Below are 15,504 nucleotides of genomic sequence, written 5' to 3'. Positions count from 1 at the left end.
TAGTGAAGAGTGCAATAACATTGACTGTTACTGATGTACAGTGCACTGACATAGAGTGGGGTGGAATAAAGTGGAATAGTGTATAGTAGAGTAGCGTAGAACAGAATGTCCCATTAGGGGAAGTAAGCGCAATATAAATACTGCGATACAATACAATATCACTTCAAATGCCTTAATTTCCTACTTTACAGCGATTTAGAACGAATATCAACCATTAGTTTAAACTCAGTCCTGGGATCAAAGAGGTTAAAATAATCAGTACAATCATGCCCGTATTTCCGCTTTCATCGGGTGCTAATGTTACTCTTTGGATCTTACACAATGATGGAAAGGGCCAGAGGGTCTCCTTGTGTTTCTTTTGTCCGTTTCACTTCCTGTAAATCTAGGTTTATCTCTTGCAATAATGTTAATTACCCACAATTAACTATCCAGTTTCTTAAAGCACACAACTCCTTTGTGCAGCTTGTAAGTCACGCTGTCTCTGGTTATTAATGCTCACATTGCTTGGTGCCCGCTGCCTGGAGGGAAATTTTCTTGCCCATCTCTGACGCGAAGAACACGATCCAGTTACTTGGAGACACAAATACGTGCCTACCCGAGACAGAGGTATCATTTCTGGGGTTTTTTTTTGTCCATTTTTCTATTTTTGTTTGTTGGAACCCGTGGATGAATGGCGCCATTATTAAACAGCTTGCACGGATCAACGGGCGCCTGCCCTTCTGCTGTTGCCAACTCTAATCCTGCTTGCCTGGCGCGTGCATGGCGAGCAGGACGGGGGCGCGTGTGCAGAAATGTGCGCATGCGCCAAACAGGGGGCGCAGACGACGCAGACTGAGAGATTCGGATGCGCGTGACCAGCTAGTAATGCACCCACATAATGGGCTTATTGACTGAAGGACTTATGAGTCGCTCTACAGAAGTACCTTTTTACGTCCTCTTACCTTTTAAACCAGCCCCAAAATGCCCAACTCCCTATTAAAGTACAAACATCGGTTTGAATATTCCCTTTTTAGATGTTTTGGGGATAATTCACAAAGTCATGTAGGAGGACATAGCAGAGAACTTCAGAAGTACTTTAGGTTCTCTAAAATGCGTTTGTGAATAGTCCTGTTGTGCCTGGAAATACCAGACCCGTTATTCCTAAATCTGGTAGCAAGGCCAGGATTTACTGTTGGCATTAGTGAAAGTAAATAATAGTTTGCAGAGGCTGAGCATGGGAGCTTTAGCTTCGGAGATCATCACAGTTTGTGGTACTTAGTAGGACGTGGGGTGACAGTGTTGATCCCTGCCCCACTAGCAGAGGACCAGGGGTGGTGCAGCTCCTGCTGGTGTAACTAGAGTATGCTAAGGGTCCTCTGTATAGGCAAAGGCAATGCAGTGACGCCCCTTGTGCAGCACCTTCTGCCCAAACAGTGGATAAAGCAAACACAAAGAGAGATGATGGACGGAGTGCTGACACTTTTCAGACACTCACCCCCAGTCACAGATCTGGGTTGAATCCATCATCATTATTTAGCTCACTTCACCACCTCAGTTCAGACCCAGGTATATGCAAATCAGTCTTGACCCCGTGCCTCATGGGAACAGTCCAGCCCGAACTGCCAAGCCAGGTCTTCCCTGAACCGGAAACAAGCATCCAAGGACCGGTTTCGGGGTAACACCCCTCTTCAGCCAGGCATTATTTACTAGGGTGTTGTGTCCATTTACCTGTCATTATAAAAGCCAATGGGTGTAGTGTAAAATTGTGCACTGGGACACGAGCATCCGCGCAGACCTTAGTAAATATAGGCCTAGTTCTTGTCTGACAACAGACCACAGACACATAAACCTGTACCAGCTCTCCTCCATTCAGGGGTCACATTTTGTCAGTGTGGGTTGCAATCTCACCAGGAAACACAGAAAGGAGATCCAGCTAAAAGGGAATCATCACACACAGCTATTCTGGACATTGTCTTGCACCACTCAGGGGGGAGCACTGATACAATCTCCAGTCGAAGAGGCTCGGCAGCATATGAATAAGGTGTTGGTATTGGATGGTAAGAGCAGGCTGTTATCTCTCTTCATGGGTTTTTTCTCATTGGGATCCATCAGGTATCCATTGTGGATCTCTAAAGGATCCTTACATCTGGGCCCACCAGCCAACCAGAGGAAACAAGAACTAATTTACGGGAGAGAAAATATAGGCCTCTAGGTGGGCTGTCTTTGAGATCTACACTTATTCATCTAGGCTCTGGCCTGACAGCCAGTAGTGCTGGGCAGGGACTGACACCATGATAAACCCACCCTGAAGGTTGTTAGTCCTAGTAGTAGCCTGCTTGTCCAGCCCATTCATTGATCTCTTCTCAACATACTTGACTTCATGTTGCCTGCCCCCAGGCTATTCCGCCATCAGAAATGGGAAGAAGAGGGATCAGGCAACGTAAAGGGATCACCCATCAATGAGTCATGGTGAGCTCACATGCCCAATTCTTGGAGTCCTCACCAGATTTTGCCTCACCCTAGGGGACACTTGCTAGACACAACCTTATCCAAGGATCCACCCTGCACGGTCCTAATCCCCAGCCTCTGCTGAGGCTTTGCCTCATTTCATGGCACACCCTAGACTCTCTTAAACTTACATTGAGACTGTGTTAGACTGTGGCAGACTTCAAACACACCTATCAACCCACCTGGTGGATCACTTACTCAAACCAGGCATATTGGTTACCAGGCATTACTCACTCAGACTATCGGACCGTCCTTGTTTGGGTAGGAGTTCCATGCCAGTTAGCCCACCTATTCGGGTCTGTACTGCACTGCCTCCAAAGGGGATCAACAGAAGCAAGCATACAGCTCTTGTTCACACTTTTAATAACCAGTGACATAGTCCGTACTGGCCCCCACTCGCTGTATATGGAGAGGCCCTCTGTATATTGAGAGGCCCTCTGTATATTGAGAGGCCCTCTGTATATGGAGAAGCCCTTGTATCATCACAAGATACTGTTGAATCAGTAGCACACTATATATACCTCTACCAATTGTTTAAACTCAAAATTTCATCTTGTTTCCTGCATTCTGCCAAATTACATTCTTTCCACTCAACCCTTCAGATTGTTTGAAATACTTGGTTCCCTTCTCTTTACTGCCCTCCCTCAACAACTCTGAGACACCTGCCCCAACCCTGATTTCAAACAGAACTTGAATAGATCATGCCTGTTAAGTACCAATGCCCCCATCTAACAATGAGATGAGTTCAATTTAGTAGCTGTTTCCAATGATTCAAACGCAGGAAAATCGTCCCCTCAACACAATTCTAAGTGGATTTGCTGTAATGGTTGATTTTGTTATTTATGTTCAGATGTAACAGTAAATGACAGTCAACTGGGGTTTCCTCCCTTACAAACCTGGATTTCTTCAAGGCTGCACAAAAATATTCGAGACATCATTCAGAAATACGTAGGCTAAAGTACAAAGTATTGTGCAAGTATCAGTGTATATACAATATTTAAAGTGAAAATGGAAAGAATCAGCAAGTAAATTTAGAAATAATAATAATGATCCTAATTCTAAAGTTGTTATGATTCTGGGCCAGTAACAGGCACTGCTGAAAGAAGTAGTTCAACTGCTTATAGTGGAACTCCACTCTAATACAACTACCAAACACAGACTTCCTTTCTTGTTTGTTGGTTCCGGTTCTGGGTCCAGCCCCTTCCTGTTAGGTTTTTCCTGTTCAGAGACCACATACTTCCTATTGAGCGCTCCCTGGTCTTCTAGTGTATAGAGAGTGTATAGCTCCTGCTGTCACTCCAGCCCTGAAGGTTCCAGCTCTGCTCGAGTACTACAAGCATCTGCGACTGTCCTGCAGTTTACAACTGTGCCAGAGTCCGGCCAGCTCTAGAATTGTCCCAGCGTCCAGCCCTGCCATCTCCAGTCTGCTGCCGTCCTGCATTCTCTAGTTCTACTCTAGTCCTGGCAGCTCTATTCCAGTTCTGCGAGATCCAGCTCTACTCCAGTTCTGGTCTTACCCAAATACAAACATCTGCCTTACAGGATCTGTCCTACAATTGACAATATGGACATTGGAGGTTTTCTGCGCTTCCTGCTGAGTGGAGGTGCCTGGTGGGCTGGTGGAGGGAGATGCAGTTATTCTGCTAGGGAGGTCCTAAGCGTGTAGTGTCTTGAACATGTGAGTAAAGAAATGAAACTAGTCATGTTTGTGAATTGGGAGCCAGTGGAGCTCCACGAGGTGTGGTGAGATGTGAGTTCTGCCAGAAAGGTTCAGAATGAGTCTGGCTGCTGGGTTCTGAATAGTTTGCAGATTCCTGGTGAGGTGCTTGGTGATGTTGGTGTAGAGGGTGTTCTGGTGTTGTGTGGGAGCCATTTGAAGATTTTCTTCAGCAACTTGAGTGAGGAAGCAGGATGCAGTGATGGCGTTGACTTGTGAAGATATGTTCAGTTTGCTGTCGATGATGATCCCATGGTTTCTGGCATATGTGCTGAGGGTAGGTGTCCTGGTGGTTTCATCTGTTGTGATGGTGGGCCAAGAGGTCCATTCGATCTTTATCTGTGCTGGAAAGTTTAGATGCTAGGTTTATGGGTTCCGGTTGTGGGTTAAAGTTGCCGTATATTGAGGTGAGTTTTTCACAGAAGAATTCTGAGAGCTAGTTGCAGAGGTTTTGTGAATAGGTGATGTTGCTGGAGATGGTTGGGGTGCAATGAACTGGTTCCCAATGCAAAAAATGTGCTTGATTCAAAATCCTATGTACTGCTTATAAGGTACTTCACACCACTGGCTCAAATTTACTCAACAAAAAGATGAATTTCCATCAATCTGCACAAAATTTATGATTTGCCAGCCTTCATCTAGCTTTCTCTCCTCACGTTTGTCAATGTGAGAATGGAAGTAGATCCTTCTATTACATTGCTACAAAAAAAGCGGAAACTTTTCCACGGTCTCATTCGTTGATTCTCTAACATCTCTATTTCTGAAAATCACCCAGAAACCTGTCTCATCCCACAGTGCTAATCCCCCTTATAAACTGTTCAGTTGCAATCTCTAGCCCAAGGATGCCCCTCCAGGTATGACAGCTGTTCTCTACAAAAACTAGAAATAAAATAAGTTTAATAATCATATTGTTTCACCTAGACGCATTATCAACAAACAATAAATCAAAGCAGTTTATTAACATAAGCATTAATAAACACTTTACTTTTTGCAAGGGGTGACATTTTGCAGTGTTTAGGGCTATCTTGCTATCAACTTTCCATCTGCCAGCTCTCGCTGCATGTTAGGCTGCAAGTGCCATGTTTGTTCCGAGGAGAATTCACACTGAGTTTCCAGTCTCACCCTAGTGGGTCTGAAGTTTGGCATCCCAAAGCTTAGAGGTAGGGGACAGCTTTCCATCTCCTTTTTCTTGCGACTTTTTCATTGGTATCACACCCTCGCCATGCACCAGTGTTGTCATCAATTATGTCATTTCAGACGTTGCAGTGATGTTATCAATGAGCTCATTGAACATGTCATAAGTAATATGTTAGGTATTTAGCAGTGCATGGAGAGGGCGCAAGTTATAGTTACTTGCAATAACTAGAACTGGGGAATTTCAGTGGTTTTGTTAGTTTAAAATAGTATGTTTTAACTGGCATTTCACCTTAATATAATGTCCCTTTAGCCTTTGGTTTTTTCATTGAATGTCTAAGTTTTTTTTTAATGTAAAATAACATTATTATAAATGTTAACGGTAGGAAGGTAGAATCCTTCCGCATGGTTACCCCACCCACTTTTTACCTGGTTTTGTTATGCTTTCTGACAAGTCTGACTGGGATCCTGCTAATCCAGACCCCAGTATGTGTGCTTTCTCCCCTTAATTGGTTATGGTGAGTACCTAGGTATACCCTAGATTGGCAACTGGTGTACACTTACAAGTCCCTAGTATAATGTACTAAGGCACCAGGGCATAGGTACATCAGGGGTCCCCCATGGGCTGAAGCATGTATTGTGCCACCCATGGGAGACCACTCAAACTGTAACTACAGGCTTGCCATTGCAGCCTGTGAAGCTGGTGCTAGCACCACTTATGACAGATATAGGTTTCCCTATACCTGAGGTCACTGCAGTTAAAACCTAGAAGTCACCCCAATAGCAGGTCTTTCAATCCTGAATGCAGGGTGCTCTGTTCTAAGTGTGAGGATGCCCCTGCATGAGCGAGACACCCCTACAACCTTCGGAGTCTATTCTCCCGGGTTGTAAGTGCATCAGCCATTACGATACATAGAGTGGCAATACGCCGTTACGAGATGACCATCTCTAAACTGGCTGTAACAAACCCTGTGGTGTTTGGTATCAAACATGAACTGTGTGGGATGTATGATTCCATGCACTGTAAAGCTCCCCGGGAGGCCCTCAGTGCTCCCGGTACCAGTCTTCTAGACCCGGACAGCACAACATGGATGCTGCCGACCAGAGACACGATTCTACCCTCCTGCTGCTGCGCCACGCTCGAGCAGGGGAAGGAAGGACAATAGGTATTCTGTCACAGGAAGGTGTAACCACCTCTCAGACAGGGGTCAGTGTAATGGAGTAGGGTGGGGGTGCTTGCCAGTGCCACTAAGGCTGCTTGAAGGGCACATTTGGTGCCCTCCTTGAAAAGTCCAGTTAAAACCAGCTCAGGGAACCGTTGGCTTACGCTCTGGTGCAAACTGGACCAAGGACATGTGAGTATCCTCCCACTGTCCGACCCTTCCCCTGGGAGGGAACCCTGAATCGTCCCAACCCTTTCCTTAGGGTACTTAATAGCTTACCTGTAGGTGGGTCCCTAGATTTGTTGTGGGACCAGATTAATTTCAAGACACCACTTCTTCTTCGACCGTCTGGGCACTCTGGACTTCCCTGGACTCCGCTCTGGGCATCAAGACTGCAACTGGAAAGACTCCTGCTGCTCCTGGTGTCCTCGCCCTGGTCGTCTGCTGCAAATTCCATGCCTGTACCACATACAGGAACCTTCCAAGGCCTGTGGACATCCAACACACCTGAAGGAATCTCCATTGAAGTGAAGGAGTCACTTCTCTGCATCTGCAGGCACAGCAATGAGGCTGATTGGTCTGCTGATCCTGGGCTCCCACTTACTCCGAAATGCTCAGCAACACAGTTGGTAGTTCTTCACATCCCTCAAGGCCTGCCCTGACCTCTCACCAAGTTTGAGGCTAGTATCCCTCGATGGAGCTGCAGGAACCGAACCCCTGTGCACCGCATTAACTTGCCATTGCAAAGGCTTGTTGGCTTCCTTCCACCAAGATCTTCAGGCTCCAAGTAGCCCCAACCACTAGCATCTCCAGTGACCAAGATCTTTTCCTCACCGCATCACTTGCATCGTGGGCCTGCATCTTTGGTGAGCGGCTCGATGTCCTCTTGAGACTCCAGTTCCTCCAGCCTGAGGGTCCTCTTGAGGGTCTTCCTTGATTTCAGTGGGCTTTCCCGATTGCTTGAGGACTGCTCTGACTCCCTTGCTTGTGGCGAGTCACCTGGACCTTGCTGGTCTTGACACTGCACCTTTTTTGCTTTCCACGTTTTTTGCAGTTGCCAAGGCTTATTGGTGCTCCCAATGGACACTGACCCCTCAACTCTCGACATCCAACATGGGACAGCTTGTGAATCGCTACTGGGTTTCCACAATGTCGCCTTGTCCGCACAGCTGCAGCTTCAAGGTCACTGTCAGCTGTCTTGCAACACTCGACATCAGTGGGCATTCCTCTTCCGTGCCTCCTGGTCACTCCTGAGTGGCATAGACTCTGTCCCCTCTGCTTGCAGGTTCTTCTCCTCCTGAATACACCTTTGGGTTCCACCGGACACTTTCACCTTCTCCAGCAGCAGCATCTTCCTGAAGTCCTCCATTGTGTTCAACTGAGGTTTCCAATGCCACTTCACACCTATGCACCCGGCTTCCCTGGTGTTGGTATCCTGGTTCCTAAGGTATCCACCGGTAGGGTGACTCTTCAATCTTCTAACTTCAACGGGTTTCTTCAGGGTCCACTGGGAAGTGTCCTTCTTCTTTAAAATTGCAACAGCGACTTACCCATTGACTTGTATTGAGTCCGCATCGGTGTTCCCACTCTACACACGGCTTCCGTGAGGTTCCTGGTTACTAACCTCGAGTGGGTCCTTGGGTCCCCGACACTTCTACATCTTCTGGGTATAGTCTTGACTTGAGTCTTGGTTTGGATACCACTATTTTAGTATATGGTTTGATCTCCCCTTGTGGCCACTGTGTATTTTGTGCTACATACCTGTTTTCTCTGCAAAGTATTATGTGCAGAGAGGGTAGGAGATATTTTTATGTGCTAGTGAGTATCTTATAATAAATACATATTTTTATGACTGCACTGTCTGGTTCTTTTTCACTTAATCTATACCTATAAGATTACGTTCTGATAAAACAAGCTGCTTTACACTCCATCTGGACTAAGCCTGAAGGCTGCTCTCCACAGCTACCACTTAGAGAGCTTTCTAAAGTTGTCTAAGACCACTAAAATCACCATAAGGGTTGTCTGGATTGGTGCAGTGTGCTCACTTACATAAGTGTGCACCATATATAAAGCCAACTTCTCACACTAACTATAACATCACCTTAATCTTTGATTTTTTTCAGTGAATTTCTATGTTTTTTTAAAACGTAAAGTAAGATGTCTATCGCCATGAGTGGAATGGAGTTGCACACAGGCCCACACCAAAACCACTGAGGGTGCCCCCCAAGTCACAGCCAAAAGCCATGCACAGCGTGGGGTTAAGTGCAGGGTCTAGCCTGTGGCCAGACCAAGCGCCCAACCACCTTGCTGGCACCCAACTCCTGCCATGCGTGGCTGCCTATGTCATGTAATAATATGAAAAGTGTCTGTTTGAGTAAGGCATACCTACTGGCTTTGTCAAAGGCTCAAAATATAAAGGTTGCTGGGCCTATTGGCTTGATCAAGGGGCCAGCACATCAACATATATCATCATATATAAAGCAAACCTATTGGCTTTGTCAAAAATCACCAATAACTATAATCAATATATATTTCATAAATTGACGCATTGCACTGGTCAATAATAATGATTGTCTCAAATTGTTTGTAATAAAGCACTTTTTGTAAAAAACATTAAACATGTCTTTGAGTTTGAAAAATATTTTTCAGCTCATAAAGCGCAGCCACAGAACTAACCACAAGCAGGCCCAGGAATCTAGCTGAAAAGCATACAGCTCCAACAAGGAGTGCTTTAAGGTAAGCTCTCCTGGGGTTATGTATTCAATGACCCAGGAGACCTACTGTGCTTTTTTTTTAATGTTGCTGGGGGCCTGCTGTGCTTCCAGCAGTGCTCCACAGCATTAAAAAAATGGTTGGTGGCACCCCTGCCTCTTCTAGAGGCACCACCAGGAAGAAAACAATGTATTTAAAAAAGCTCTCACAAGGCATTATAGGGTGCTTCTTGCAGGAACAGTGAATAATAAACGAGTGGCTTCTTTTTTCTATTTTCCCGCTGCTTACCTGGGCCCACCCCTAGGGCACAAATTTAAAAAGGGCGGGAGTCTGCATTTTTTTATTGGTGCAACAGATAAGCAGTCATCCACTGTGCAGATAAAAAAGAAGATTCACAAAAGGAAAGGGAGGTAGAGGTTTGTATCAAATGGGTCCGCCTTCCTTAGTTTATACTCCAAATGAAAACCGAGGTCACGGGTTTAAGGACCTAGTCAAAGGAAAAAGGCTTCCAATCAATATGATCAGAGATTTCCTTCAGGAAAGAAACATTTCTTTCTTGAGTCCCCTCACCCACCAGGGTTTCCCCATGGTGATATGCTTCATCACTGGGGCCATCCCAGTTCGCTACAAACTGGGGCGTGCTACGACTTGCGGAAAATACGTAGGAACACTTTTAGTGGAAGACCATGTGGGTGCACAGTGTGGTGGAGTGGGTTAAGGTGATTAAAAATACCTTGCTAGTGGGCTGAAATACTTTATTATCGCTCCTAGGTTGGTATATCTAAAAGGGGATGTTACATGGAAAAACCTAACTTTAATTGGTAGGAGTTCAGTGTAAGATCAACATGTTTCGAGCCTACCCCTAGCTCTTCATCAGGACCACATAGGGACCAGACCTGTGTTTGCCACTCCTATTAAACCTAAATGTGGAAATGAAATATTAAATCAACAAAACGCTGCAACTAATAAAGCATACGTGGTAATACATACTGATAGAGCAAGCATCGCATCGCGACTTGCTCGAGTCAAGAACCTCGCCCGTGTGTAATAAATTAATAAATTGTACGTCTTACTAATCTTTTATTTTCATATTCGAACAAGGTAGAGGAAGCTTGCATACGTGTATTTCTAATACAACTAATAAATGTCTTTAAAATGGCCGCTGCTTAGTAGATGGCTTCTGCGCATGCGTCAGTCACACTCACGTGTCCTGACGTAGTTATAAGTTTTGGAGGGAAAGGGTGCGCATGCGTAATACACAGCTTATGCAATAACGTGGTACTGCTCGTGCAGTTGCTCTTGTGAGTGTGTATATGTTGCTAACATTTAAAACTGCATAGTATATTTTTATAATGATAAGTTTGAAGTACAAGACCAATGATGTGTTTACATACATTTATTTCTATGTATTAATTTGTTCTCGCTTACTTTTCATATACCGCGGGAAATGGGGGTCTGACTGAGCCGGGAACCATCTTGAAGGTCCCTTCTGCACAGGTCATGAAGTCTGGGGAAGTTCAGCCTCGAACAGTGGAACTCAGCCAGCTGGCAGAGATGGGCAAGATGCTCCTGAGAAAATGACCTGCGACCCAGCAGGACGGAGTCATGTGTGCCCATATTGAAACAATTGTATTCCCTTCATTGTATTCCACTGGACTTTCTCATGAGAACCCCAATCTCGCTAGGCGGTACCCAGAAATGCAAAGTAGGCCTCCAAATAGTCTACTCTGATTGGTGTGTTACCCAAAGCCTACCTTAGGACCAATCCAAATTGAGGGATTCTGACACTTTGCAACATTGGGGGGTGGTACACCGTCCCAGAACAGTATAACTACCCTGGGTTTACCTAGGAAAATTGTCCGACTTGTCTGGTTTAGCTGACCTGTCACTGACCCAACGCACTCAATAGGTGACTGAAGATACAGAGTACTGCGGAGCACTCTGTCCGAAATTGACCATAGACTAAGGTTTTACTAAACCTTAAAGTGCTGGCGGAGCACTTTGCTGGGAGTTCGCTGATCCAATCGGGGTCTTGATCGATAGCTGCAGAGAGGGTGGAGCGCAGGCGTTGCTTCCGAACTGCGGGTGCTGGTCCTGTCCTGAGGGTCCTGTCCGAGAGGTCCTGTCCTGATTCCTAATCTGAGGGTTTCCTGTCCTGTCCTGGGTGTCCATTCTGCACCTGCTGTCCTTTGAGGGGTATCCTTCCTTGAGGGTTTCCTGTCCTTAACTGACCCGTGGCCAGGGTTTGGTTTTCACACCAGTCTAGGTAAATATTACTCCGAATCTCCTGAAACTGCACCTTTCTATATTTCTGTCTTTTGCTTTAATAAAGACATACCTTTGCATATGTTAATTTTCCATGCTTTTTCCGCAACCATTGAATCATAAAGTCATTTGCATTTTATTTCAAAACGTGTTCCTATGTTGCCCTACCTGTTAGAAATTATATTTTGCATTGCAGTTTGTCATTTCCTGATAAGGTCTAGAACCTCCTTACTTAAACTGTCTAAAGAACTTTTGCCTTAAAGCATAGCGTGTCTCTCTTCATAGATTCTCCTATAGATGTAAATGTCCCGAACTCCTGTCTTATTCCCTTGAAATAAATCTAGAATACCAGTCCTAATCAAAGCCTATCCCATCTTTAGTAATTCATCTGAAACGTTCTAATTCCTGATCCTTCATTTAAGTGTGTCCGGATTCCATTAGTCTATAAATGGTTGCTCTGACTTATTTGCTATTCAGCTATGTACTTTCTGTTATTCTGATTATCGATTGCTTAATTACTGTGAATTTGATTATTTCTGAAATTTACTAAATTAGATAAAGACTTTAAAACTTCCAGTTGTCCGTGGTCATTTACAAAAGGTATTGAATATTATTTGTTAGGTTTGTATTTTGCTGCCTTTCCTTTTACAGCTAGCTCCCTGATCCATGGTGGTCATAGGTACCCGTGTCGGTGGATGGTAAGTCGGGTACGCTGAAGAATAACGAAGGGAACTCACAAATATCTGATAGCAGAGCGTGAGGTCATCTGATCAATGTATATGGTGATTTGAAATATATGGGCCCGAAGCCAGAAGTGGCGAAATTATTGGTCGGGTGACCCGCGCGCTCTATCAGTATTTTCTGGTAAGCAGAGGATGGTTAGGGAATAGTTAAAGGTTAGGTAGGACTAGTTAGGCTAAGTCAAGTCGGTAGCTGCTAGTATATTGATGCTGCTATAAGAGCGGCCGTTTCGAGGAACTGATCACTCTCTTGAAATGTGTTGCTTTTGAAATTTATGAATTGTTTTAAAATTGTTATTCTTGTTCTTATATTGTTATATGTATTAATCCAATCGTATGTAAAACGTATCGTTAAGTGTTGTCAGAACTCCCCGGGGAATTGAATAGGCAAGTGGTGAATAGAATCCATTGCCTTGAGGTCGCAGGCTCAAGGAAAGTTAGGTGCAGGTTAAGTAGAAAACCAGAAGCACTAACTAGGGTTTTTCTGAATACATGTGTGAATAAATGTTAGTAACGAGGTTCATTGGCAAAAATCCAATAGTGGCGTAACCTAGCCAGGGTCACATCGGAAGAGTAGCAGGTTCATCGGAGCTAGAGTGAAAGCAAAGGGGTCCGCTGGGAAACCTTAGACTCGGATATATCCCGGAAAAGAGTGGATGGGTCTAGGGAAGTAACAGATTCACTGATGCTAGAGTGAAGGGTAGGCGGAAGAGATCTACCCGCAGCGTGTGAAAAGTAAATGGAAGTAGTTTACTTGCAGTAAAAGAAATCTTTCCTGTCTAGACACTTGAGCACTGTGGGGAATGTGTATTCGTTGTAAAATAACCAAGCACTAGCACTTTAGAAAGAAAGAAAGTTTCCGTTACCTTGTGAAGGGAGGGAGTCAGTCGCGAAGCGTCTCTGACGTCACTCCGTGCCGCGCTGGGATTGGTAGATACAGCGGGCGGGTAGCGGGGCTGGAATTGTGAAGGAGGGGTGAGCGCCGAAGCGTGAGAACTGTCTCGCGAAAAGGCCGCGCACCCATTGGCCGAAAATATTTTAACGCGTGCCCCCATTGGTCGCACGGAATTACAAGACGCATTCTGATTGGAGGTAATTTGTAAACAAAGTTAAGCGTATAAATCGTATGTGGCACTCGTATTCTCCAGAAACTAGACCCGATCCAAGAAACCAAGGGTTTGAAAGGGATCAGTGGAAAGCTAATAGATACGATATTATGTACGGAACTAAGAGAAAAATGTCCATTGTAAAGAAGGTAAAGAATTACTTTAAAAAGGACAAGCCGATTAAAACTAGAGAGGGCATTGTTATTCCACCACCAAATACTCCCGCCTCTTTCATGATGTTTGACAGAGGGTACAATACATGTGTGTGGTTAGAAAATTGGGTGAAGTACACGGAAGACGACGGAATAATGGCCTTTCCGTTAGAAGGTACCTTTAATGGTAGAATCCTATTCAATTTAAGAACCCGAATGAATGAATTACATCGCAGACCAAGACTAACGCAGTATGAGGCATTAGAGGAGTGGGAGATTGAGGCTTTCCAAAGAGAGAAGCCCCGAATGGACAAAGGGCTGACAAAGTATTACCCAAAACTGAGGCAAGAATCCCGAGATAAAAAGATGAAACAATGGAGACAGAGCATGATTGTTGAAGGACTGTTTCCCATGATCCCAGCAGAAGATCCTCCTGGGGGGGGAAAAGAACAGAAAAGACTAAACATTGGGGGCCCCTGGGAGAGTCAGATGACGAATTGTTAGATGACATGTGCATGAGAAGTCCGCCTCCTTATAATGAGGGACACCGACCTTCGAGTGCAGGAGATATTCCCCGGAGACCCCTACAAAGGGAAGAGGTCAGGTCCGCAAGTGTAGGAGGGGATTACATAATTCCTCCTTATACTGAGAATCTAGGACCCATAGAACCCAGAAGTATTTACCCAAGGAGACCGGTAGGTGGAGAGACAAGATATTCACGTGAAGGAGAGTTTTTCCCTCGTCCCCCTTATGGAGGAGAGGTGAGGTCCGTAGGTTCAGGAATGCCGTTATTACAGCCCCAGAATGAGGAAGATCCAAGAATCCTAGGCACAGGAAGTCTGTTTCCGAAGCCTAACTATGGCGGAGGGCCGAGTGAGACTCATCCCACAGCCCCGAGTTATGCTCCCATTCTGACCCCGCAGGTGTTACATGGAAACTCCTTGGACAGGTTATTAGAAGAGAAAGAGCGAGAAGCGCTGGGGAATCAGCGAGCTGAAATAATACGGAAAATGTCACAGCTAAATGCAAGTCCTGAAGCCTTGACGATCCCAGTAACAATCGGACCGGTGGTTCCGCTGTACGGGGACCGTCAAGGGACTCCAAAAACTCCCGTAATTACCCCTGTCATTGCACCGACCAGACCAGAACCCTTAATTATAGATGATCAGACCAGTGAGTGCGAGTCGGAGGTCTCGCTGCTAGACCTGCCCATTAGAAAGACTGAGAAAAGGATCCCGAAGCCGCACACGTATAGTACGAGGGCAATTCAGATGGAATCGACCTCGGGTACTAGGAGTGTCACATTGGTGACTCCGGAAGAAATCGAAAGATGGAGTCAGGAATTGGAAAAGCAAACGTCCCCAACGAAACCTTTAGATCTTTACAAACTGAGAATAGAAATAGAGGAATTGATGGCAGGAAATGTAGGATTAGACAGATTAAATACCTACTCCGAAGACGAAATGCTGTTTATCTGCAAAAGTCTCACCCGAAATACCCGAGTACTTCATGAAAAACTGACAGACACTGCTGCTAGCATGGGTATAGATATTTCAAGATCGAAACCACTGCAAAAACCCTATAGAGCAGATTTCTCAGACAAAGATTTGGAAAACTTGAATGCTTCAGGAAAGAAAGCACAGGTCAAGGAACTATTGTCAGTATTGCAAAAATGGGGAGATGTGGAAAGGTGGAAAGCCAGATGGGTCAAGAAAAAGGACGAGGCCAGGTCTAGGCAGGCAACTCCCGAATTTTTGCTAAAAGAAGCTGAAAAACCGGAGCAGTTATGCCCTATGCGCGAAGTACCAGGTGGGAAGTATGTGCACGTTCCATGGTCCAGACAGGATATTGTGTCCTTTACCAACGATTTCCCCAAATTGCGCGAAAAACCAGTAGACTGGTACAGGCAGGTGGAAAGGTTCGTAAAGGTACAAAAATGCCTGTGGAAAGACCTGGATGGGTTTTTCGACATTGTGGTCCCGGTAGATCTGTGGACCGAGTGTAAAATAGCCATAGCTTGGCCTAGTG

General features: G+C 45.2%; 1 protein-coding gene across 1 annotated transcript in view; it reads left to right on the top strand.

Moving 5' to 3' along the window:
* Positions 1 to 553: 553 nt before the first annotated feature.
* The window catches only part of LOC144753177 (mucin-5B-like), a 404,695-nt gene continuing 389,744 nt past the window's right edge, over positions 554 to 15,504 (top strand). The window contains exon 1 of the mRNA XM_078640943.1: positions 554 to 606. The gene's annotated coding sequence lies outside the window, so the exon portion shown is untranslated. The remainder of the gene's footprint in view (positions 607 to 15,504) is intronic.

This window comes from Lissotriton helveticus, chromosome 5_1 (assembly GCF_964261635.1).
Source record: "Lissotriton helveticus chromosome 5_1, aLisHel1.1, whole genome shotgun sequence".
NCBI classification, from domain to species: Eukaryota; Metazoa; Chordata; class Amphibia; order Caudata; family Salamandridae; genus Lissotriton; species Lissotriton helveticus.
Note: the sequence above shows the minus strand (reverse complement) of the source record. Positions and strands in the feature narration are given on the sequence as shown.